Genomic DNA, 25,359 nt, shown 5'->3' on the forward strand with positions numbered 1-25,359 from the left:
GGCGGGGCCGCGCCGCGCCTGCGCCGCCTCCGCGGGCCGCACCTGCCCCGCCGCGCAAGATGGAGGCGGCGGGGCGGGGGCCGTGAGGGGCCGTGAGGGGCCGTGAGGGGCCGCGCTGCTGTGCTGCTGGCCCGCAGCGGGTGCGGGCCGTGAGGGGCTGCGCTGCTGTGCTGCTGGCCCGCAGCGGGTGCGGGCCGTGCCTCTGCTTCTCTCCCCGCAGCGGGTGCGGGCCCGTGCGGGGCTCTGTGCTCCTGTCCCCGCAGCGGGTGCGGGCCGTGCCGCCGCTCCTGTGCCCGCAGCGGCCGCGGCTGTGCGCGCACGGGGCCGGAGCGCGGCTCGGCTCCCGCTGCTTCCTCAGGCACCTCCCGCCCCGGGCAGCCGCCATCCCGCGGCTCCGCATCCTCCCGCGGCCCTCGGGAGCCTCCACGGCGAGCTCCGGCTCCCCCACAGCCCTGAGGAGCCAACCTAACCCTCCCACAGCCCCGAGAGCCTCCATGGCGATCTCGGGGTCTTCCGCATCCCTGAGGGGCCAACCTGACCCTAACCCACAACCCCAGGAGCCTCCATGGCGAGCTCTGGATCCTCCACAGCCCTGAGGAGCCAACCCTGGCCATGGCGAGCTTTGGGTCCTCCACAGCCCCAGGAGCCTCCATGGCGAGACTCGGGGTCTCCCACAGCCCCAGGAGCCTCCATGGCAAGCTCTGGGTCTTCCACAGCCCTGAGGAGTCAGCTCTAGCCATGGCGAGCTCTGGGTCTTCCACATCCCTGAGGAGCCAACCCTAACCCACAGCCCCAGGAGCCTCCATGGCGAGCTCTGGGTCTTCCATAGCCCTGAGGAGCCAACCCTGGCCATGGCAAGCTCTGGATGCTCCACATCCCTGAGGAGCCAACCCCAACCCACAGCCCCAGGAGCCTCCATGGCAAGCTCTGGGTCTTCCATAGCCCTGAGGAGTCAGCTCTAGCCATGGCGAGCTCTGGATCCTCCACAGCCCCGAGGAGCCAGCCCTAATTCTCCCACAGCCGCGGGAGCCTCGTGCTGCGCTGCTGCTCCTCCGCAGCCCTGCGGAGCCGCATCCCGCGGCCCAGTGCCCCTCACAGCCCCGGAGCCCCCGGGTCAGGCTGCCCTGGAGGCTCCGAGCCCTCAGACATGGAGCGTGGGGATGGACTGGATGATCTCCAGAGAAAGATCACTTCCAGTCCCAGTGATTCTGTGATTCGGGGATCCTGGGATCCCACGGATGTAACACGCAAACCGCACCAGTGTTAGCTGATGTTTGCACGTTACATAAATAAACCTTGGTCAGGCCAAAAGTGTGACGTCTCCCTCTCAGGATGTGGCTTTATGTCCATCCTGAACGTAAAGCTGTTCATGGAGCTTGTTTTCATTTTGGTCACAAATAAGATTGCAGGATCTGGTAATGTCAGAGCTAACCTTTAAATTTCATTTAAAGGCCAGCTAAGCTACCCTGACAAAAGTACAAGGTTTAGAAAAAGATTGTAAACTGTCTGAAAATAAATTACTTCTCACGTGTATGGACAAGAAGAAAGCATGTACATTAATCTCATTATGTCAACAGACCTTTGAATTACAGGTCTCTCCATTATCTATGAACTTGGTGGAAGAGAACGCCGTGTGAGGTTTCATCATGTGTGGATGCCAGTGATGGTAGCTCAAACAATGCCTTGCACCTGAGGCACGCCACGGGTGTCTAGTCCTCAAGTCTCAGTTGGTAATCAGTAATTAAATAAAATGCATCCAGTGCTGAATCACTTCTAAGTCGGTGCTGATTTTTGCACAGTTGATCTTCCTCCCATCACGCCAAAGGCAAAGGAATTGCAGCTCTCACTCGAGCCAAGACAAGCTGTAATTAGCACAGAGGATATTGTTAATAGTTAAATATAGTTTGCTGCCAGACGGTATCTAGGCTGATTCAAGTCTTCTCATCCTTTATCCAGCATGTTTTGGTTTTACACTGCAGAAGGACACGTAGAGAATTCAACCTGTAAATTCAGATAGAATCTGTGATCCTGGTGCAGTAGAAGGAAGATTACAGCTCTGAGAGCAAGACCAGGATAAAACCTCTTATTCTGTCACTTTGTAATTATAACATTGAAAAGAGTTTGGACTGCTTTCCATATCTGTCTTCTACAGCTCTGTTTAATGAGCTGAGCACAGAGAAGAGTGCAAGAGACAAGGGAACAGTGATTTCTCTGGGGCTTTAAAGCTGCTGGGTTGGCTCTTTTCTCCTGGAGAAAGGGAGGAAGAACCTCCTGAAGCTGATTTCTGCTTGGAGCTGTTGTGCAGTTAATTTTACTGCTATAGATTTATGAGGTATCGCCTAAGATAATTTGTTTTCTATTGTGCATTCCTAGCATGGCTGGAGTGCCAGGCAGTGGGTGTGGGAGCGAGCCTGAGGAGTCAGGGCAAATTCATTTCAAGTCACTGGAACCAACCTAATAAAATGTATTAATCACTGGCTGGCTTTCATCACAAGGAGCTGACGTACGAGGAAGGAATGTGATAAACAATTTGATCTCAGATAAAGGTGGGGAGTGAGGCAGGCTCTTTGTAAGGTAAGCTTATAGAGCTATTTTAGTCACAAGTTCTGTACAACCTGTGATTCAGACCTGGTCAAGCTATTCATGGCACGTTCAGTTTCTGTGAAGTTGAAAGACAGGTTGGGTTTCCTGATCTCTGAGCAGCTGGGGAAGCTTTTTTGGGAGGCCTTTTTCTCCCCCTTTGTTTGTTTTCGTGTAGAAATTCCATCACTTAGGTCCACCATGCAGTATAGTGAGATTGTGCCAAGATGTTGGTTTCCTATTCCAGATTTCCAAGATTTTAAGTGGAATTGTATTCCATACAGCCCTCCTGGGATTTCAGAGAGTATTTCCAAGAATAAAGCACAGAAAATTGCTGTCAGCATAGGTTAACTATATTGATGATCCACCTAATCTTTTATTACATAGTTCAGGGCTTATGCTGATTTCATATTTAACATAAAGTAGTCTTTATTTACACTGTCAGTGCCAGCTCAGAGGAGTGATTGTTAGATGCACTAGATTGTAATCTGAGCTTGTCTTGGAGTTGATGAGAGACTGGAGAGTTTTTTGATGGGTAGAGAAAACTAAAGGGGAAAAAGAGAAGCTTTATTTTCAAAATGTTAATAAAATTCTGCTTTCTTTCAAAAATAAATCCTGTACTTACAGGCTTTCTTTTTGATACCTTCTGCAATTTTGATACATTAATTTTGTGTCCCAGTTACATTTCCCTACAAAGAAGCATTTTCAACAGTAGTGTGTGCTCTTGGATACTCCATTTTCACAATATTAGGGACCAGCGTGACCTCAAATTGCTTTTGGCCTCTCCTTGATAAGTGAGTGCTGGAGACAAACCAGTGCTGTCATGGGGGCGACTGATGGTCACAAATACAAAATTATTGTAGAGCACTACTTCCCACGAATCCATAAAATCCATTGAATACTCTCTGCTGATAGTGCTGATCCCGAGGCAGGATGTGAGCTCACAAGTGCTGCATCAGAGAGGAAGAATTTGAGAAGGGGAGCTTGTTACCCTTTATCTCCATGGAACACACTCCACACCAACAGCTCTACACAAAAACAGCAGCAAGGCTCAGCAAGAAAACCCCAGGGCATGGCAACGTAGCTGCTTCATTAATAACAGCAGTATTTGAGTAGCACTTGTGTAATAAAAATTTTATTTCTTACACTGAAATTGTGGCAGTTACAGGATTTTAATTTGGGATGGGTTTTTTGTTTATCTGTTTGTTTGAGTTTTTAAAATTTTATTTTACTGAGGGGGGAAACAATAGTTGGGTTAGTAATAAGTTTTTGTGTTCTGTTTCTGCCTTTGCTTTCTTCTTTCCTGTCAGGAAAACTAGCAGCAATTTTTCTTCTCCACTCCTCCTCCAGGAACCTTTAGTTGTTACTTTGATGCAATATTTACTTACCTGTCTGTGACAAAATGAATTGATTGTTTTTCAAGTTCATATATAAGATCTTTTCCGATAAAATATTTATAGTTTCCTGGGGTTGGGGGGGTCTTCGTTGGTTTGTACTTTTATTTTGTCTGCCTTTATGGGAAAGGTTGTCTTCATACCATGCTGCCTGTGAAAGAAACATTTGTTTCAGGTGTGTTATAAATCCAGTTATAAACTTGGTCCAGCAATAAACTCGTGAAGTTTTCTGAAAACCCCTTCCTAGCAAGTCGAAAGCTGATATTGATACATTCATTTAAATTCTCTGAGGTTTCTAACTAAAATAATGAAAAGCTTTTAAAGCTCTTTCTTCCCCTTCATCTAGCAATCCATTTGTGTCCAATGACTCTGAATTCCTTTGAAATTCCCCCTTGTTTAGAAGGGCAGTTTGGATCCCAGCTGACCCCTCAGCTTGCACTCGTGTGGGGTTTAATGATTTATCTCTCTGCCCGGAGCGCTCCGAGAAGCCACGCTGGTGCTGAGCTGCCCAGGCCACTGCGAAACACTTCTGGGGATCTTTACACGAAAGAATTCCTGAACATTTCCTGCTTGGTTTTCCACTACTCACTGAGTGTTCCTGGTCCAGAATTTTAGTGGGGTGGGAAAAAGGGAAAATCATGTGGGCTCCCCAGTTTCATGAGCAGCAGCTCCTGTTCTCAGTGCTTGGTGTCCCTCTAAAGTGGCCGTGCTGTGTCCCCCTGTCCCCCAGCTCCTGTTCTCAGTGCCTGGTGTCCCTCTAAAGTGGCCATGCCCTGTCCCCCTGTCCCCCAGCTCCTGTTCTCAGTGCCTGGTGTCCCTCTAAAGTGGCCATGCCCTGTCCCCCTGTCCCCCAGCTCCTGTTCTCAGTGCCTGGTGTCCCTCTAAAGTGGCCATGCCCTGTCCCCCTGTCCCCCAGTTCCTGTTCTCAGTGCCTGGTGTCCCTCTGGAGTGGCCGTGCCCTGTCCCCCTGTCCCCCAGCTCCTGTTCTCAGTGTCTGGTGTCCCGCTGGAATGGCTGTGCTGTGTCCCCCTGTCCCCCAGCTCCTGTTCTCAGTGTCTGGTGTCCCGCTGGAATGGCTGTGCTGTGTCCCCCTGTCCCCCAGCTCCTGTTCTCAGTGCTGGGTGTCCCGCTGGAGTGGCTGTGCTGTGTCCCCCTGTCCCCCAGCTCCTGTTCTCAGTGCCGGGTGTCCCGCTGGAGTGGCTGTGCTGTGTCCCCCTGTCCCCCAGGTGTGCTGGGTGACCCGGGGTGTCATTTTGGCCTCCCTCTGTGAGTTTGTGTAGTGCTGCCATGGCCAAATCGCTCCTGCCGCTTTGGTGGGTGCTGTTTGAAACCTTTTCCTGAGCTGACAGGTTTTTGTGTCTGCCTTCTTTCGGAGCTGCTACAGCGCATTTGTGCCCTGCGATCAAAGGCTGTGCCAGACGCGTGAGGAGGGCAGCTCATGGCGGGGACTGTTCCCGTGTCTGGCTGAGACAATGAATGCATTTTGCAAATGATTCCCGCATCGGTTGCAAAAATAACGGCGGCTTTTATACAGCAATGAACTAGTGCTTGTTGAGGCTGAATTATTATCGGACGGCACACGAGTCACGCAGGGGCGCTCACACGGGCTCGGAGCAGGAGCTGGCAGCGCCGCAGTGCTCGCGAAGGGGATGGGACACGCGGGGAGGGAGTCGCTGGGGACTGGCCGTGTCCTCGGTCGCCGCTGTCGCCGCTGTCGCGACAGTCGCCGCTGTCGCCGCTGTCGCCGCTGTCGCCGCTGTCGCCGCCGGCCGCCCCGCGGGTGCAGCGGGAGCCGCCGCCGCCAGAGGGCGCCGTGCCCGCGCTGTGCCGCGCTGCTGCGACCGGAGCGACGTCCGTTAATCACACCATTAATCACACCATTAATTACACCGTTAATTACACCATTAATTACACCGTTAATTACACCATTAATCGCACCGTTAGTTCATTACAACAGCGACCTTGGCTGCACCAGACTGCCCAGGACTTACCTGCATTTGTAAGGGCCGTATCACACTGCTGTTGCCGTGCTTTAAAATGTCATCATAAAATCCCAGAATGGCGTGGGTGGGAAGGGACCTTAAAGCTCATCCCATTCCACCCCCTGCCACGGACAAATTCCGCTCTCCCAGATGCTCCAAGCCCCATCCAAGCTGGCCTTGGACACTTCCAGGGATGCAGCACTTCCAGGGATGGGACAACATCCCAGGGATGGTGCACAACCATTTGATTTCTTTGATTTGTCATTAGACTTCTTGTTGCAATCATAAGATGAAGTTACCAACACTTTAGGAGAATGTAAAACAATTATAAGGAACACGGTTTTTTTCGGGAAATATGAAACTTTTATCATAATTATATTATGAGATTAATTTAGGCCTTTTTGTCGCAGTGTTTTATGTGTCCATACACAAACAAGCTGTGAGACCCCAGAGAGTAAACAGACAGATGTGTACACATTAATGCAACAGAACTGCCCCTGTTTATTAACCAGATAGTGCTGGGGCAGTGGTCATAAGTAAAACTACAGAAGTACAAGCCAAGGAGACTTGAAAAGTAATTCAAATTTTCCATGCATGCCACATTTGGAAACCCTGAATCCTGTGAGTTCAGCCATTGTCCCAGTTGTGTTGAGGTTTTAGAAGATACTCTTTGCTTCTGTTGGCAGATCTCTTACCTTCCCTCCTGAGTTATAATACCAGGAGCTACAAACTCCAGCCCAGATAGATGCACAAAGAGGGAAAACAATCATGTGCTTGGAGCTGGGGATGTGTATTTCCAGCTCAGGCTCACTGTAACCCCCCTCAGAGGCTCAGGGCAAATGCTCTGTGCAGGGATGGTTTGCTGGAACACGCTCTGCAGTTTGTTGTGCTACAACAATGAGGGTGCCTGGTCAACAAATCAGAAGGCTGAGAGAGAACCCACTTCTATGCAGATCACTCCACATTATGAAGATGTAAAGTAAAAATTAAAAAACACAAACTAGAAAAGGGTGGTGTGGAGCCATGGGCAAATGTTGGCATACATATTGCTTGCATTAGGAGCAGCAAGAATTATTGTCTCTGCAAGTCAGCCTGGTGCAAAGGATCACAGTAACAGGCCCAGCTACTGAGTTATTAGCTCTTGCTTTTATAAACAGAGTTCTGGCTTACAGCAGCCTTTCTAAAAGTCAGTTTAGTCTGGATCTTCCTGAGAAGGCTGGGCTGGTCTGCTCACAGGGTTGGCTGCCTGTAATCTGGTCCATTTAGAAAACAAACAAAAACTACTTTATTCAGGACTTAAACAATAAAGTTATGATTAATCTGATGATGCCAGAAGGCTGGTGATGCTGAAACACTAAATGTGTAATGTTGTTGCAACCACGATGAATGCTTTGTTGTAAAATGATCTTTGTGTATCATGGGCTTATAGTGATGGATGTTGAGTGGCTGAATTTGGGAAGGGCTTTTGTGAAGCGTGCTGAGATCTTGCAGGAAACGTACTGGCAATTTTTTTTCATGTCCCTTTAGGTCTGAGACACATCAGAGTGTGTTTTATTTTTTCACTGTAAATATTATAATGGTGCCAGCAATGCACTATTTACTGCTTTTCATATGCGTGAGAATACTAAACATATGTATTTCTAAAGGAAATTCCAGAAGAATGTAAAACTGGCTTGTAGCAATAATTTGTAGGTTTGTGTCCATTGTTTTCAGGAATATGTAAATTGTTACATTATAGAACTCACTTTGAACCCTGCTGCATAATTAGCTGCACTAAACATCAGTATTCAATTTGGGAAATCTGTAGCCAAGTGTTTTATTAGAATTTCGTGGAAAAGGAGAATGTGAACAAAACCATAGAGCAAATGATCTGAAATGCAGTTAAAAATAATGAAAACCAAGCACCAGCCACATAAACACACCAGATGAAGACACAGCAAATGAAGATCATAAAAAGTAAAGTGGAATAAAAATGCATAAAGCCATTCCTCAGCTGAAGTAAATGGGCACATCTGCACCAGGAGTGATAGAACCGTGGTCATTGTCATTTGCTGAAGGGCTGCTCTGTGAATTTTGTTAAAAGGCTGATGGTTAGGAGGAAATGCCATTACCAGTAATGGCTTTTTGGGCAACTGGTTGCACAGGGCTCCTGCAGAGATTTGGTGACGAATGTCCTGCAAATCCAGCTGATTTCAGCTCGTCCCAGTGTGCTCCACCCTGCTGTGGGCCAGCACTGGGGCCAGGGACGTGCTGCAGTGCCAGCAGCATCCTGAGCTGCAGGAGCTGCCGTGGCACCACCCTGTGCCCGGGGCTGGGGCACACAGCCACTGCTGCCAGCCTGGAAAGCCCCAGGGAGCAGCAGGACACTGCAGCTGCCTTTGCTGGGGAGGAGGCTCCAAGCACCCAGTGGGTGTGATCATAACCCCCCAAATCCCCGGAAAACCAAGGCAGGAGTTAATAGGGTTACAGTGGCTGGAATGTCACGTACTCACCTGTACAAATCCGTGTACTCACATCTCCTTGCTCTGTGTTCCAGGTGCCCCAGCTGTGACATCCATGCTGTGCCATCACTGCCATCTGCAGTGCTCCAAGCCCCAGCCATTTTGAAGACCTGGTGTGAAACCCACTTGTGCTTGTGTCTCAGCACAGTTCTTTTGAACACAAATAAAAGCCAGGGTTGTGGCAAGCACATTTCTCTCTTTGCACCTTTATGAAAAATCCTGAGAGAGAGAGAAATGTGCTTGTCATACAGGGTGCTTGAAACGTGGGCTCAGGCAGCTCCATCTGCCCATCTGGTTTTGTGCCTTACTGCTCTCACTTTCATGTGTGTCAGCTCCCTCATGCCTCTGCTCACAGTCGTGTTCAGCTGTGCAAGAGATCTTCCTCTGCCTCCTTCCAGACTTTCCTTTAAACATGTGCACAGGAAAATACAAATCCTGACCAGCTTCATAAAGAGCTGTGAAAGAAAGCAGTAACCCTGCCCTGAGAGGTCCTTGCACGGGATCTCTGGTCAGCTGGAGCTTTGAGAACCTCACTTTGTGTTTCAGCCTCCTGCAGCGGGGTGGGTTTCAGGATGTGTGAGCTGGATGCTGCAGAGCAGGGCTCAAGGGAAGAAAACACCATTACTAATAAAGTTCTGGTAAGGGCATGGCCAAATTCCATGCAGTCAGCTCATTTTCCCCGTGGGGAGTGTCTGGCTGCCTGTGCTGTCAGTCACTGAGCACGGGGAAGTGCTGCTAGAAACCAGGGGAACATGGAAGATGGATGAGGCACAGCAGAGGCCAAGGAGCTGTGCCCGAGCAGGGACACGTTTGTGTGGGCTGTTTGCAAAAGGCCCGGCCAGGCATTGTTCAGGAGAGAGTGAGTTCAGTGAGTGCGGGGTGCACGGGGTGAGACAAGAGCAGGGAGATCCCAGCCGGCTTCCCACACTTCACCTCCTTCTGCCAGGGTTGCCTTCACCAGCAGCTTCACCTCCTTCTGCCAGGATTGCCTTCACCAGCAGCTTCACCTCCTTCTGCCAGGATTGCCTTCACCAGCAGCTTCACCTCCTTCTGCCAGGATTGCCTTCACCATCAGCTTCACCTCCTTCTGCCAGGATTGCCTTCACCAGCAGCTTCACCTCCTTCTGCCAGGGTTGCCTTCACCAGCAGCTTCACCTCCTTCTGCCAGGGTTGCCGGGAAGCTGTCTCGGAAGCTGGCAGGAGGGAGCTCCTGCCCGAGGAGCAGTACCTGCCCGCAGAAGGAGGAAGGTCAGTACTGGGTGCAGCAGGAAGGACTCAGAGCAGGATTTGGCCACCGGAGAATCAAAGGGAGTAAATGACATCTCCTCAGTACCAGCAAACCTATGGAAAGGCGGGATGGGAAAGGCAGGAGGCAACGAGAGAAAGAAAAGTGGAGATGATGATGATGATTAGCGCTGTGCGACCGAGGGAACACTTAAAGGCGCGGTGGAGAGGCAGTGTGGGACGAGGCAGAGGAGGAGGGAGCAGTGGATGGGGAAGGGGGGAAAGGCGGGATCTGGGCACGGCAGAAAAGGCCTGAGCAGAAGGGGTAAGAGCTGGGCAGAGGAGCGGGGCGCTGACGGGGCTGCGGGCCGGGAGTCCCGCGGGAGCCGCGCGGGCGGAGCGCGCCCGGGATGCTCCCGGGGAACAGCCGCGTCCGGGCCGGGAGCGCCGCTCGGATGCGCCGGAGCCGCGCGGTCCCAGCCCCTGCCAGCGCCAGGGGGGTCGGAGGGGGAGCGGGAGAGGGAGGGAAGGAGGGAGGGGAGCGAAGGGAAGCAGCGAGCGGCGCGGAGCCCTCGGCATCCAGCGGCAGCGAGCGCTCCGGAGCCGCGGCTTCCTGGAAGCGGCGCCCGGCTGGACGGCGATAAGCGGCGATAAGCGGCGATAAGCGGCGGCTCTCCGGCCCTGCCGGCCGCCCGCACCCGCCGCGACAGCCGCGACAGCCGCGACAGCCGCGACAGCCGCCACGGCAGCGCAGCCGAGCCGCGCTCCGCGCCCGCCGGCCCGAGCGCAGGTGCGGCACAGGTAGGGCACACCTGGGCACACCTGGGCACACCTGGGCACGGAGAGGGGCTCGGGGGGCGCGGGGCACCCGCTCCGCCCGCGGGGGAGAGCTGCGCTGCCGGCAGGGGACAGCAGCTGGCGGGGACACGGACACCTGAGCCGGGACTCGGTCACCTGCGGGATGCGGTCACCTGCGGGATGCGGTCACCTGGGGGATGCGGTCACCTGGGGGCTGTGGTCACTTGGGGAGTGCGGTCACCAGGGGGATGCAGTCACCTACCGGACTCAGTCACCTGGGGGACCCGGTCACCTGCGGGGCTGTGGTCACCAGGGGGATGCGGTCACCTGCGGGATGCGGTCACCTGGGGGACCCGGTCACTTGCGGGGCTGTGGTCACCAGGGGGATGCGGTCACTTGGGGGATGCGGTCACCTGGGGGACCCGGTCACCTGCGGGGCAGGCGAGCGTCTGCGAGCGGGCAAGCCTCAGGGATGCCAAGGCTCCCGCAGGGGCTGCACCCTCGCAGAGAGGCTCGGTCGCTTTTTGTCCGGGGTGAAGGCATTCCCGGCAGGAAACACCCCGGAATCCCCGGCCCGACAGCACCTGGCTGGAGCAGGTGGAACAGTGAGAGGAGCAGGAGAGCTTTGTGCCATCCCGTCGAGTTTGCCTTTTGGAGGTGTTGTTGCATGAGCTGGTTATGTTTTAGTTAACTCTCTTTGTCTGTGCAAAGATTACATTTTATTTGCCTTTTTTTTTTTTTTTTTTTTTTTTTTATTGCTTATTCGTGTAAATACAAGTTGAGGTTTTGGGTCACAGCCCAGTTACGTTTTGATTCAGACAGAGTTTAATTTCCCCTTTTAAAAAGTGTTTTAAATAAGTTGGGCCATATGGAAGTAGAGTTGTTAATCAACCAAAGAAACTTGAAGAAGTTTGAAAAATAAGGTTATATACTTCTGGAGCCATTTCTTGTATTGAACCAGCACCAGTACTCAAACTCCTGATTCAGTAATTTCCTTTGCTGGGATCAAGACTTAATCTGCCCATACCTGTGTTTTCACAGCTGCAAAATGGGAGCTACACCTATTGATGAGGTGCTTACTTCTTTTTTTTTTAAGACCTTAATTAAAAACAAGAAAAGCAGAGGAAGATAATTTGCAAGGGTAGTAAACAGTGCAAAATATGTCTGATGGAATATTGCATGCTGAATGGAGAGGCTCACCACAGATGCTGTGGCTGAAGGAGTGTGCAGTGAGGAGCTCCCTCTCTGTTGTATTCCTGGGTCATGCAGCTCATCCCTTCTCTGCTCTGAATCCTGCACAGTGAATGACACAAGCACCACGTGTAGCCGTGCAGGAAGAGCTGCACAAACCCTGCCAAAATGGGCTGGAGCTGTCTTGGAGTGGCAGGCCCAGCCTCCTCCTGCCCCAGGTCTGGAGAGGAACGTGTGAGATGCAACACGTGGGAGCTGGTGGTTCACGTGAAGCTGGCAGCATTCCCCCTCCAGTTAGAGCCTGGATGCCTCTGGGGGAGTGAAAGGGCTCCCCTGAGCTGCCAGGACCCCATCCTGAGCCAGGGCTCCGTCCTGGAGGCGCTCAGAGCTGCAGGGTGCTCTGTCAGCAGCACGGGCCGGGGCAGGCCAGAAGGGAGTGATGGAGTTATGTAATGGATTCCCCAAGGACAGGGGATGGTTTCCTTCTGTCAGGACAAAGAGCAGCTGCACAGCTGCTCCACAATGTTCTCCCCAGCCCTGGGTTCCTGTGGAGCAATCCAGGCAGGGAGCTGGGATCCTGGAACAGCACATCCACCAGTGCCACTTTATTCCCTTCCAAGCCAATTCTTCCCAAATGCTCCTTTGCAATATCCCCATAAAGAGTCTGAGCAATGGACCCGAGCCCCTCTGGCTGGAAAGGGAAACCAGGCTCAGTCTGTGGGGAGGGGTAAGTTGTGATCCTCACGTGTCTCAGGGTCTGGGGAGTGGCAATGTGGGGTTACAGAGCACCTGGACAAGGCAGAGGTTCTGGGTAGAGAAAGTTATCCAAGATAAAGCAAGGGAGGGGGAGCTGTCTCAGAGGGGTTATTAATTGGTTCCATTTGGATGAAATAAATAGAAAGACTGGAATTGAAGGAGATAATTTGTGTAAAATAGTAGGTTTAATATTATTTGAATGTGCACACTTGATCTTAGCCAAAAGGCTGAGAAAGAGGGAACAGACAGAGCTGAATTATCCCGACTGTTGTTGGCCAGCACAGGATATTTTGGAAGGTGACTAGCTGGTGACAATCCAAAGTTACAGACAGTGAGTTGTGCAAGGACAGCAGCCAGCCTTTAATGGCTACAGGTGCTCGGGGCCCTGGCTTCAGTTCCCATCCTCGGATGTGCCTGCAGAAGCACAACAGGGACATACATGAAATACCAGGTTTTATCCACTTCTTTCAAATTTCCATCTCTGCTGCCAGTTTATTCTCCCTGAGGACAGACTGTTTTAAACCAGTATGTCTTCAAAGATAGAATGACTGAAAACTATCATTTTTATTCAGTTCAACTTTTAAGGGCAAAAACTTGCTTTTCAGACAGACAAGGTATTTAATCACCAGTAATCCAGATCAGAACACTGAGATGATCTTGTCATTAATACAGAAATACCCTAAGTGTAGTTAGCAAACAGATTTATATGTAACTGCTCTAGATGGGAATTTAGCTGTTTCAAATTAAATAATAAAAACTATTTAATGGAGAACAGATGCAATTATTATTGGGACAGTAACTGTGTCAGTGACATTTTATTGTTCGTGTTCTTTCTGTGAATCCATCTCTGATCTGCTTGATGAAGTAGCAAAAATCTACTTCCATTATTTCCATAATGTAAAATCTATTGGTCCTCGAGAGCTTGAAGAGGCCAAGGCTGCGTGTTTTGGGAAGAATTTTGTCACTGGAAGGGTGCTCAGGCCTTGGCTGCCCAGGGAGGGTTGGAGCCCATCCTGGGGGTGTCCCAGGTGTCCCTGGAGTGGCACTCAGAGCCCAGGGCTGGGCACAGCTGGCACTGGATGTGCTGGGGGGGTTTGCAGCAGCACTGGCCCTGTGGCTCTGGGGGGGTGCCTCGTGCTGGGGCAGAGGGGCTGTACAGGCCAGGAGTGAAATGGGGATGATGCAGCAGCCTTTGTGCAGTGCTGGGAGGTAAGAGAGCAGCATCAGTCCTGCTCCACTGCATAGCAGAGTTATGCCTGTGATCAGGGAATGAACCTTGCTCCTCTCAGCTGGATAATTTATTTATTTCACACTGTAGGAACAGCAGTAGCAAAGCACTCATCATTTTATTTTAAAAAATCCCTGGCTTATAGACTGTGTTCACCATGAGAGTTTTGTTGAAATGTTTTAAAACTTGCCATTTTAAGCTATGCAGAAATGCCCGTGGCTGCTGCTCTGTGTGCTGGGAGGCAGGAGGGGTGACCTGGTTACGTGAGCTCACAGATCTCTCTCTGCCTCACGTTCTTGCAAGGCAGAACAACAACATAACTTTCTTCTTTCAGGATAGTTAATGTTCTGGCCCAGAACTACAGCACCAGATGTGTTGCCACAGAAACAATTTAAAGGGAGAAGGAATTGTAAGCAAATTGTCTTTCTTGTGGAAAATGTTTGAGAGCCTCTCCTTGGTTGCCTTGTTTCTCTCTATGTGTGTGCACAGCAGAGAACAAGGGACAATTTTGCTTTTGTTTCGTACATCTGCTATTGGTTTAAAATTCTCTATACAGGGTTGAAAATTGAAAAATATTCTATTATGGGCATGACTTATGTACCTCAGAGACATTTTTTATTAAATCCTGATTCACTTTTAGAAACTTTTTTCCTTTAAAAATGTGCTGTGTGCTAGCTGATTTACTTACCTCCACTTGCAACATGCTTTGAAAAATATTTCCAGTCACAGTTGTTTCTGTGAAAGTAAGAAAACATTTGACTTTATAGTTGTCCCAGATTTGGGTGCTGAGAATTAGGATCACATTCTCCTTACTACAACTGACATGCTGATGAAAAGAGGGAATGTTTACAGGAAATATGTTGATCTAATTTTGCCTAGGAAGCCTTAAAGTAGCCAAAGCCCTTGATTTTAGCTAGTGTTTCTTTTTCTCAAAACAGCGATGCTCTATTCAACACACTCTTTTCTCAGCTGTTATGCAAATACTTGTCTGAACAAAATGCAATGTGAATTACGTTAGTATGTCCTTTTGACATTTTTGACCGCAGCATAACATCTTTATCCTGCATTCTGTTTGGGGAGAGTAACGAGAGGAGCATCCAGGAGGGTCCCAGCCCTGGCAGGACTTTAACAAGGTCACAATCCAGACATAAGGAGCTTTGTTTCCACAGTTCTTTGTGCTTCATGCAGTCGGGAGGCCTTTGTCCCTGCACATTTGGAAATACTGCTGGCTGTGGAACTGAAAGAGCCATAACTGCTTTATCTTACCAAAAGCCAAGGTGAAGTCTGGCTCTCTGCAGTGATGGAAAGATTTTGCCAGATGCAGTTGTGTGCACGATGCTGCCCGTGGCTGGGAGGGAATGGACACTCAGGATTATCCTGAGGAACCTCCTGTCCTTACCTGCCTGTTCAGTATTCCTCTGTGAGAGTTATGGTTGTTAAAGCTGTTTTCCTATAGCCAGACTTTGAAATACCCCTGAGTCTGGAAATACACAATTTATTCCCTTTTTTACCAATTCTTGTACAAATCTGGGATCTTCACTTTTCCTTTGAGGAAAATCGATTAGAACAGAAATCTATCCAGGTGTCCCGAGCTGGGAGCAGTGGTCTGTGCCTCAGAAAGCAGTTTCAGCTCTCTGCAAGTGTCCTGCCAGAGCACTGGGCTGCAGCCTCGGAGCTCTGGAGCTGGGCTGCATGCCACGTCCCTCACTGCAGTCCTGGCAGCTCCACAGGCTCTACATCACCCAGGGAGATCTGCCAGCCTGATAAGAAACTCATTTTTCTCCTGTGCTCCTTTGCCAGGGGCAGCTCCAGCCCGGGGTGTGGGGGAATGCAGAGCTGGGGTCTGTGGGGTCTGCTCAGCTCAGAGCTGGGCTGGGAGCTGGGGTCTGTGGGGTCTGCATGGCTCAGAAATGGGCTGGGAGCTGGGCTGGGAGCTGGGGTCTGTGGGGTCTGCACTGCTCAGAGCTGGGCTGGGAGCTGGGGTCTGTGGGGTCTGCATGGCTCAGAAATGGGCTGGGAGCTGGGGTCTGTGGGGTCTGCATGGCTCAGAAATGGGCTGGGAGCTGGGGTCTGTGGGGTCTGCACTGCTCAGAAATGGGCTGGGAGCTGGGGTCTGTGGGGTCTGCACTGCTCAGAAATGGGCTGGGAGCTGGGGTCTGTGGGGTCTGCACTGCTCAGAGCTGGGCTGGGAGCTGGGGTCTGTGGGGTCTGCATGGCTCAGAGCTGGGCTGGGAGCTGGGGTCTGTGGGGTCTGCTCAGCTCAGAGCTGGGCTGCAGTGGGAACGTGGCTCTGGAGCTGCAGCCCTGCCTGCCTGGGACCCAGGGTTTGCATCCAGGTTCCTGCTCTGGAGCTCCTGGGGTGGAGTCAGCCCTTGTGTTTACAGGCTGCTCCTTAACTACTTCACATCTCTGCTGTTTGATCCCATGAGAAGGCAGCTTGGTGTTTCCTCAGGCAGTGGAGCTTTCCCAGACAGGCATTGTAAACTGGAAATATAGGTACTTGTAATTTTCTTAAAAACCTCCTTCGGGCCTGAAATGCCTTGTGCTTGGTTTCAATCCAGTATTGACTAAGACTGGAAAGTGTGAATAATGTCAGTTCAGCTGTATTTGAGTTATTCAAATGAATTTTAAAACTATATACTTTCCACTTATATTGTTCCATAATTCTCTGCACTTACATAACCTCTGTTTTGTTATTGAAATTGCTACAGACTTGAAGAGGGAAATATAATTTTCCAATACTGGGCCTGAACAGATAAACAGGGAAGCAATTCCAAGGCCTCAGTGTGCTTTAAAGTCTGAATGTTTGCAGCTTTAATGTTGCTGTGAACAGGTTTGTACTTTTACTGGTGCAGAAGAACCTCCATAACCTTCCCTTTCCCTGGGCACTGAAATTCGGAGTTTCCATTACGTAATTGAAATGTCACAGAAAGAGTTTAGAAGACTTCTCCAGACTGTAAGGAAGGATTTTGTTGGACAGGCTGTGTGCAGTTAAATGGCAGGCCAGGGTTTTCCAGGGGATATTCCCAGTGCAGCCCTTCGAGCCAGCACTGCCACCCAGGGCACGAGGCTGAGACCTGATCCCACAAACTTCACTGGCTTTGCTGAAGTTTTGAAGGCAAGTGGTTTGTAGCAAGTTAGTGACCTGGATTTTTGGAGTGGCAGAGAGAGAAGAGCATTTATTGGGGGATTGTGTGTGGGAATGCCTGGCTTTGAGTCTGCAGTAGCACACAGTGCTGTGTAAATTTGTTGTAAATGTAACTGCAGGTCCTTGGTGCTGTTCGTGCAGCACCAAGGGCCCAGGCTGGATGGAAATGTGCCACCTGGATGGAAATGTGCCACTGTTGTCTGACATGGAGCCCAGACACCGAGCTGGAAGGTGAGGCCCCTCTGCAGAGCCCTGACATACCGAAATGTTCCTTCAGTCAGGCACAGCAGGCTCTGGGACAATAGAGCTGTCCTTTGTTAACTCTGCTGAGCTCACTGCAGCTCCTTCCTAATTCCACTGAGGCCCAGTGGTGCCTCTCCCTTTTTCTGAAGGCTTCACATGCCAATGTGTTGTGCAACAACATAATTTGTTAACAAATAAAGAAGAATTTAAATAACCTTAGAAAATCAGCGCGGGCATCCCAGCCGCCTGCAAACAAACAGCAGAAGTGCAAAACATTTAAGTAGCAATGCAAAGTATCTCAAAATTGCTTGAGCTTGGGATCTTCAAGAACGAAACCACAATTATAAGGAGAACATGCTCTGCAGGAGAAGGTTCTGGATGAGAGCACACACTGCATCTTCTGGTAAGGTCTCCAGTCCAGACATAATTCCTGTGCTGTTTCCCCAGAGCTGTAGTAACACATGGTGAATCTTTTTCCCATGTGTGTATGTATGAATTGGACTACTTTTAGCTTTATTTAAAGCAATAAGTGAGGCTACTTTGACCTGTAATTGTCAAATCATGTTTACAATACAGTAAAACTGTATCTTCTTGTAAAATATCCATCTTGAGGAAGCCAAATCATATAGAGGAAAACTCCACATTTCTGTTAGGACATAAATGCACTGCCTGCCCCTGCTGCTGTAATTGTGTCAGTCTGCATTTGGAGCTGCTTCTGCACTGCTGTAGTGCTGGAATCACTTGTCAGGATGTTTTATTTCTGAATTTGGAAGGTAACCCAAGGGTGCCTTTCTGCCAGGAAGGTCCCTGCTCTGTGCATTGTCCATGGCAGCTCTGCTGAGGATCTCCAGTGGGGGTTCAGGAGATCACTGCTCCAGAGACGCTGAGTAAACCAGTCCAAGGTCTAAGAAAAACTCCTTGTGATGCTGAAAAATAGGAAACACTAAGCAGATGTGTTAGCTGCAGTAAAAGCTTTGGGTCCCCAGGGAACAAACAGTTGGGTTCAGAGTCTTTGAAGAAGTCTGGGACAGAGAGCTGATTGATTTTTTTGTGCACAAAGCTGAACTGCATTTTCATGAGTGACTCTCGCCGTGTTTGTCGATAGTATTCATAACATTTCAAGGGACCTTAAATTACACTAGCTTTTGGCCTAAATGTTGAAGTGGTTTGATGTGACTGATCCTGCTGAGCAACTTCTGCTTAGCACTTCCAGTTGCCTTTTTCTTCCAGGAGCAGCTCTCGTGTGCTTGGGCTGGGTGTTCTGGGGGCCCTGACATTTCCAGGAATTTCTTATCTCTGGCAGAGGCCTCCTCGCTGTCAGTCATTGATAAGTGGGAGAGTAAACATGTTGCTGATGAGACAGTGCTGAGCACCAGTCTGATTCCATTGCACACTCTGCTCCTCCAGAGAAAAATTCTCCTACCACTCATTAATTTTTAAAATTGTCTTTCCTGTATGATTTTTGTTATGACTTATCTGCTCTTGCTCCCTTTTAATGCAGGGGGGTTTTTCTTGTTTGCAAATGTCAGTCACGTTAGGGCCATCACTTCCTAGTCTTGCTAGAGACAAGTCTGAAATAATTGTGGTTAAATAGTTACTTAACTTCTAATGAATAGGGAGAGGAGTTTTCACAGGAGCAAACGGATTCCTTCTATTTGCTGCCTGTGAACACCTGAATGAAGCAGCAGCACACAAAGCCAGGGCTGGAGGAAGGGGTGTGCAGAGGAGGTCCCAGGCTCTGGTGGAAGCACAGCCACGCTCCTGGGAGCTGTGCTGGCAGAAAACACTGCTTTACAAAAACCACATCCAGCAGCCCTGGCTCGGGTGCCTTCTGGAGGCTGGGGGAGATTCAAGGGGTGCTCAGGAAGCAGCAACCCCTGCAGGTTTTGTAGGGTTTCCTGGGCAAATGATGCCCAGAAGTCAGTACACAAGTTTGCCTCCTCTGATTTTATAACTTTCCAGCGAGTGTTGCTGTAATTCTGTTTAGGCTTGAAACAGTCCAAAGCTGTCTTCCAGGCAGGGCCAGACTGACTAAACTTGAATATCTGGTTTAAAAGTAAATGTAGTCCAGTTTAGACTGCACTTTCCTCAGCTGCTCGCTGCACCATTTGTATCCTAATGCACTTTAGTCTTTCAGCTGTTTCCAAAGCCATCTCCTTTTGAATGTTTAATATCTAAGAACCAATTAGTTCCATTTTGTTGTCCTTGGATACTTTGCAATTAAACATTCTTTCAAGTGGGCTTTATTTAGCTAATTCCATCACAAAAATAAGCTCTAAGGGAATGAAGAGAAGTTCAAGCTAGCCAATGTTTATTTTTATTATTAATAATTTATATTATGGGAGTCCCCAGGGGAACTAGGGCCCCACTAAACCCAGTTTGCTCTGCATGATGACTGTGTCTCACAAGACTCAATTCAGCAGAAGATTCCTTCTTGCTGCTGTGGCTCAGTGCAAGGGACCTGCTCCACCCTGCAGGGGAAGGGCTGATGAAGAGCACATAAAACCAAATCAAGAACCACAGTTTTAAAGAAGCTAAGCTAGGCACCAGAGGGAGAATCTGATGTATCTTTTCTAGAAAAGAAAAAAAGCCACACTTCTGTATTTTTCCAGTCTGAGAGCCAAATCCTGACCTCCAAGGTCCTGTTGATCATCTCTGAAGTGATGGCAATGCTCCCAGAGACTCTGAGGGGGCGAGGCTGGGCAGAGAAGTGATGGTCCTAAAAATCTTCTCTCTTTCTGAACTAGCAGCAGGGGGCTCTTCCTATTTCACACACACACTGTTGGGCAAAGCCAGTTTTAAAAATGCTCTTGTTTAGTCAGATTCCTATCAGAAGTCATGATTTTCACAGTGTCTGATCCTCACAAATGGGTCTGCTTTGTAAGTCTTGAGAGGAGCAGTTTAGAGTCCCTTCAGAGCTGCTGAATGCAGAGGTGACCAGAGCCAGCCTGGGATTCTGGAATGGCTGAGCAGGGTCAGGGCAGCTCCCCTCACCTGGGGATCCTGTGTGGGTTAAGGGGCAGAAGGGATTTTGGGGTGAGCAGGGCTCTGGGGTGCAAGTGCCTCCAAGCAAGTGCAGCATTTTCCTCCTGGAGGAATCCCCATCCTCCTCCCTTTCCCTTCTGTGGAGGTTTCAGGCTTTGCAGCACTCTTTCCACAATTCCAGAGGCAAGACCTAGACAGGAGTTTTCCTGCCCACACTCCTGTCCTCATTAGCTCAGTTTAAAGGGGTGAGACATCTGGTTCCAAGTACAGCTGTGTGGTTAGCATGGGGGCTTTTCTCTCCACAGAAAAATCACTAAATCTGGCCATTTAAGATGCAGATTTTATAGGAGCTAGAGCTGGGCTGTGCAGAGTTCACCTCATTAAAAACAAGCCCAAACCAAATAAAAGCAGAGAATAACAGTGTAAAAAATGTGGGCCATGAATGTCAGAGCATGTGTATTAGGAACTGGTAAGAAGTGAGGGGAAAACTACAGCTATACCCACATACCTTCAAAGTTCTTGGGGTTTTCCACAAGTAAATACTTGGCTTTAAAGCATAAACCTTTGTCCCTTCTATTTCTCTCTTCTATGAAATTTTATATACTTTTCCTCTTTTTCCAGTGTTCTTTGGGATACTGATCCTTACTTAGCAACCTCTTTATTTCTGTGGCACGAGATTATCCTGGTAATGTTTATGGGAATAAACCATGTTTGCAACAGGAAGTGGGATGGTTCAATTCCTGGTAAAGGGACAATTTTCCTGGTCAGACAGGCAAATGACACAGGGCTTGTCCCACTTCAGAAGCAGCAGGATGCTGTGATTCACAGAATTCAGGGTTTGGAGATAACAAATTACACCCCCCATGCTGTTGGACATCAGATTTCACTCCTGCTGGGAGTTTGTCATCTGATTTGCTTAAATACTCTTCTCAGTGTAATAATCAAAGCATTTCTCTGTCCATCATGGTGCTGCCATTGAAACTTGGCCCTGGGACTCTGCAGCCCTGAGATGAAGGACTTCCTCATGCCTTAATTAAGCTGGAGCTGGCTCCTGCATGCGAAGCCTGGCTGGAGCCACGGCCACACCTGAGTGTTTGTAGCACGGCTGAGGCACAGGCTGGGAGGATGAGCTCTGCAGCTCTGCGTGACCCAGGGATGCTCCTCGGGGCTCACCACTAGCAAGGAGGAGCCTCTCAGGGCCAGAGCTGCTGGCATTCGGTGCCAGGCAGGTTTTCCTCTGTCCCAGGTGGAGGAGCTGGGCATCACTTGTAAGCTGCCCTGCTCAGAGGGGTTCCCAGCCTCTCCCAGAACACATTTCCAGGAGAGGGAAAGGGCACAGCCCTTGGGGTGACCCGTGCTGAGCTGCCCCAGCGCTCCCTGGCAGCTGCTGCTGCTGGGGGGCACCGAGAGGCCACGGCATGTGGCTTGGAAAACAATTCCCAGGTCATTAATGGGCCAGGCCAGCTCCTGCTGCCGGATTCTGCTGGGAATCTGGAATAAATGGCTGATTAATTTCCTCTGGATGTGCACACTGTCACCGAGAGCAGAACTTGGAGCTGCGTGCTGAGATGGAAAATGATTGCAAACACAGGAACATTTGGGGTGCAGGCTTGGAAAGCAGCTCTCCCTGGACTGGAAATCTGAGCTGTGTGTTCAGAGAAGCCCCTGGAAACGGGGCCATCAGACCTGACCTCCAGCACGGCCACGCTGTCTGAGAGCACTGCCTGTGACAGTCAGATTTATTGCTGCCCAGGGAGCCCAGACTCCTGAATGCCATTTCCAGAAGCTGGCAAGGAGCTATGGGAGGGCCTAATGAGGAAAGCAATAACTTGGATCAAAGCTCTTTATCTGATTTTATTTCAATGGCTTAAGTATGGCTAGGAGGAAAGTATGTCAGATGTGCAATATTTAAATATATATTCAAGTGCTGAATCTGCATATATAAAATTTGCAAAAGTACCAAAACTAGTTACACGCTGAAGTCCTCTTTCTAAATAATGCAAGGTCTGTATGTAATTCTTATTAAAATAAATTTAAGTTGCTCTTAAGGGCCTAAAGTACCTATGAGAGTGGGGATTATAGTCCTGAATCATTTGATGTTTTCAAAATAGGACCTGAGAGATGTAAGTTTGGTGCAGAGTAAAGGGCCCATCTCATAATCTGAGTTAAACAGGCTTAGGTCAAGAAGTTCTGTGGGACATGTGCAGCTACACAGGGGAGCAAAAGCTTCCATCTAGAGCAAACCTGTGATGTAATTGCTCATATTGCTCAATCCTAACCCAGCAGAAATGTCTGGTGAATGGGTGGAAGATGTTTGTGTCCCTTCTCTCCCTTTTCAGTGGTCTGCTTGAGCAGATGAGCTCCATCTCAACCCTCATTTCCATGTCTGTCTGCAGGGGCTGTGCCCTGTGTGTGCTGGGCAGCTCAGCTCCCAGCAGGGACAGCCACAGGGCAGAATCCCTGCTGCAGGAATTGCACCAAAGATTCTGCTGGGAATCCTGGAGCTGGGAGATCTTGCCCCAGGCTGGATTTGTCTGAAGAAAAGATGCCTGTTTGGGTGGGATGTCGTGCTAAAATACCCATTTTGAGATGCATTCTGAGATCAAGGGCTCTGAGTGTGACTCCCTAATTCAAATTATTTTTTTTTCTTCTGAAAGATAAATTTTTCTTCATTCTGCCCATCGCTGTATAAATAGAATGTTTGTCAAACAGCTTAACAAAACCACTTGAAATGGAAGGGGCCTGAATGATAAATTTGGAATGTTTATGCAGCGCAGTAGACATTGCTCCCGAGGTCAATGGTTTTCCTGAGGAATGCTGGAAGCAGGGATGGAGCTCGGGGTGTTTTTTCCCAGGGGATCCAGCCCAGAGGCCACTCAGTGCTCCAGGCAGCCTCCAGCACAGCTGGCAGGGCTGAGCCAGGACCCTGCCCCTCGCCCCCTCCCTCTGCTCTGGGTGCTCCCCATGCCAGCTCTGCCCAGCGAGGCACAAACCCTGCCCTGGGCCAGGCTGGAGCAGCCCCAGCCTTTGGCAGGGCTGTCATCCAGGCTGCCAAACTGATTTGTTTCTTTATCAGAAACACAAATCCTTCTCTGCTGTGGCAGCACCCCTCAGCAGCACCCAGCAGTGGCAGCTAAATCCACTGGCCCTGCCTTTTGAAACAGGCAAGGAGAAAAAGAATTGGGATTACATCAATGTGTTCTAAGCAAATAGTCCAGTCTGCAAAATCAGTCTTGAATTTAACTTATGCTAAAGATTTTTGGTGTACTTATGCTAGGGTTGTCTTTTCACCCATGAAGTGCTTGCAATATGTATTTCTTTCAGCTAAAACCCTGATGCTGATGCAATTCTAGCAGCAAAGCTGTTATTCTGTTAGAATTTATAACAAATTCAGGGAAGCAGAATGAAAACCACAGCTTTGACTGACTTTTTGTTGAAACAGCTGATGATTAGTTGGAATCAGCTCATTCCTGAAGTCCAGGGAAGGTCTCTGAAGGCCCTAAATGTTCCTGCACTGAATCACTGCTGACTTTGGTTCTGTGCAGCCAAGCTGGGTTTCAGCAGAGATGGTGCAGAACAGGCACAGCCCAATGTCACCTTTGTTTGGCTGTCATGAAGTGAATTTTGCTAAAAAACCCATAAATTCCAGGTGGCAACTCTGGAACAAACGTGTGTGCTCTGCTGTGCACAGGGCAGTCTCCTGATAGCTCAAATCTAAGCCCCACATTTTAGCAGGAAGGCTCCAGCCCCTCTAATAAACTGTTGATACCAGACACTGAATTCAGTATTATGCTGTGATAGTACAAAATGAAATAAACTCTGCTTGGTTCCCAGAACTAGAAGATAAAGTGGCTCTCTTGTCTTTCCAAGTAAAGTGAGTGCAATATTTACAAATGAAATGATGTACAAAAATAACAACATCTAAAAGCGTAAGGAGAAGGTTTGACCAGGCAGTGGAAGGCAAATTGCCATGATCACAAAACCTGCCCACAATCAGCCTCTGTCTGTCACAGCTGGTGTCTGTCAGTAATTGTGCTGTTTTCTATGGTGACAATAATTTGATTTCTGAGCAGGGGTGCCCACTGCTGAGGTCTGGAGCCTGCCCAGGCTGCCAGAGCCCACCAGAGCCCAGGGAAGCAGGAGCTGGTGCAGTTTGTGCAGAAACACAGCCAGGAGAAAGTGTCTCCTACCCACTGCCCATGCCCAGCTGGAGCACCACAAACCTTAGGGAAACATGAACTCTTGCCTCCAGCAAGGATTCACCCAGTGGACCTCTCGGAGGGGCCAACACAAAATCATGGCCACTCACTGGAAGCACAAAACACCAGCAGAAACATTCTGCAAGTCGGTGAGTCATATTTTCCTCATAAAATTGTTGAAACCATTGTGCCCAGAAACAATTAAAGATGTGAGTAGGGCTGGAAAAGCTTAGCCATAAACACAACCAGACCCCATGTTTTGTTTGTGGAGGGTGACGGTCGTTTGGCTCGAGGAGCAGCTCAGGGAGAGGCAGCAGAGGTGCAGGCTGTGTGTCCTGGCTGCCCAGGGGAGCCCAGCCTGCCTGGACACTGCTCACACCAGGGCTGAGACACCAAAATCTGTCATGGCAAATGGGGCACTGAAACGGGCCCAAGCAAACCTACTCCTTGAATCTGAAATAAATTTTGTTCTGATTTTTTTGTGAGAGCCGAAGTCTCGGTTGTCCAAGTGCCAGGTGTTAAAGCAGCCCAGCACCCCTGGCGGGGCCCTGGCAGCTGGGAGCTGTGCCCAGTTCTCACAAGCTTTGCCAGGCTGTGTCCAGACCCCGTGGCTTTCCCGTGCTTTGGTGCTCCCCTTGCCCCTGGCAATGGCTCCTCTAATTTGTGCTGCTATTTCTGTGCTCACTGCTGGGCTCACCCTCCTGCTCTTGGGGCAGAGGTAAAGGGAGGAAACTCCTTTGCTCCCCAGGACATCATCCCTGGTTTTGTGAGATCTGGACACTCTGGCCTGGCAGCAGGGGTTTCAGATTGAGAGGCAGATTTGAACTGAGCTTTGCTGGAGTCCTTATCTGATTTATTCCTACCCTGAAGGGAGGGTAGGATCTGAGATGTGTCCAGATGCTTTTTCTCAGGGGCACTTGTGTAGCTCAGCACTTTTACACAGGCACTCCAGCTAGCAAACCCTCTGTTTAAACAACTGCATTTATAAGTCTTTCTTACAAATAAAATGTTTTATTGACATCCAACTTATGATCTTCTGCTCAGGAGTGTGAAATGAGCCATAAGGTTTCTAGGTCACCACAAAAAATCCACGTGCAAGTGTGTATCAAGAGGCACTGACTTTGTTGGCA

General features: G+C 49.5%; 1 protein-coding gene and 1 long non-coding RNA gene across 10 annotated transcripts in view; one reads left to right on the plus strand and one right to left on the minus strand.

Moving 5' to 3' along the window:
• Nucleotides 1–794: 794 nt before the first annotated feature.
• LOC146765746 (uncharacterized) lies at nt 795–10,297 on the minus strand. 2 transcript variants are annotated; one of them, XR_014949716.1, is made up of 3 exons: nt 8,449–10,297; nt 5,966–6,260; nt 795–5,806 (listed from the first exon to the last, which is right to left on the minus strand). It is a non-coding gene; the product is annotated as an uncharacterized LOC146765746 (long non-coding RNA). The 2 variants fall into 2 exon arrangements; XR_014949715.1 differs by having other exon boundaries at nt 797–5,809.
• The window catches only part of RIPOR3 (RIPOR family member 3), a 43,502-nt gene continuing 27,648 nt past the window's right edge, over nt 9,506–25,359 (plus strand). Inside the window, exon 1 of one of the 8 annotated variants that reach the window (XM_085558339.1) lies at nt 9,506–9,705. The gene's annotated coding sequence lies outside the window, so the exon portion shown is untranslated. Of the gene's footprint in view, nt 9,706–10,212; nt 10,483–10,519; nt 24,379–25,359 lie in introns of those variants that run through there. The other 7 variants (XM_085558338.1, XM_085558332.1, XM_085558337.1 and 4 more) reach the window with 7 other exon arrangements.

The sequence above is a fragment of the Lonchura striata genome, chromosome 20 (genome assembly GCF_050655825.1).
Source record: "Lonchura striata isolate lonStrDom1 chromosome 20, ASM5065582v1, whole genome shotgun sequence".
In the NCBI taxonomy this organism is placed as follows: Eukaryota; Metazoa; Chordata; class Aves; order Passeriformes; family Estrildidae; genus Lonchura; species Lonchura striata.